We start from the raw sequence: 933 nt of genomic DNA on the forward strand, positions 1-933 counted from the left end.
TCGTTGCAAATGGCAACATCCCATTCCTTTTGATGGCTGCATAATATTCCATTGTGTATATATACCACATCTTCTTTATCCATTCATCTGTCGATGGACATCTTGGCTCTTTCCACAGTTTGGCTATTGTGGACATTGCTGCTATAAACATTGGGGTGCACGTACCCCTTTGGATCCCTACATTTGTATCTTTGTGGTAAATACCCAGTAGTGCAATTGCTGGATCGTACGGTAGCTCTATTTTCAACTGTTTGAGGAACCTCCATACTGTTTTAAATAAATCTATTTTAAAAAATCTGTTTTGCCTCCTTAAAGACTCCAGCATAAAATACAAACTTCTAATTGGAGGGCAAAAGGCCCGCAGGGTCATACCTCCTGCATCACGTCCTTCCCAGCATCCCCGATGCCCACTTCACCAGCAACACTGATTGATGGGTTCCCACATCTGCTGTCTCCCGGCCTCTACAGGTGCAAGCCCCTTCTCCCTACAGTTCCCTCTACTCTGGATCTTTCCTACGTTTCAGGGATATTCAGGCTGTACAGGGAACAGCTGAAAGCCAAGATCTAACCGGAGCTACCTGATATACTGAATACTGGCTTCCACCACATCCTGCCTGCACGACCTTGCCAAGTTACTCACCTTCTCCATCAGTTTCCGGTTACCTGCCCGGGCTGAAAGAGAGAATGGTCCCTATGTTTCCTGACTGTAATTGGGATTCAGTTGCTTAACATATATAAAGTATGGAGCACAATGCCTGGCACATGGACAATACTTGGTAAGTGGCTTATTTTTATTATTCATTTAGCTCAAATCCTACTTCCTCTATGAAACTTTCTTTGATTCTCACATGCAGATGTAGGTGCTGTTTCCATCGCTCCATGAATGATCCAATTGTACCTTCAATATGCATCAATTACTGCAACCACTGTATT

This window comes from Zalophus californianus, chromosome 13, assembly GCF_009762305.2.
Source record: "Zalophus californianus isolate mZalCal1 chromosome 13, mZalCal1.pri.v2, whole genome shotgun sequence".
Classification (NCBI taxonomy): Eukaryota; Metazoa; Chordata; class Mammalia; order Carnivora; family Otariidae; genus Zalophus; species Zalophus californianus.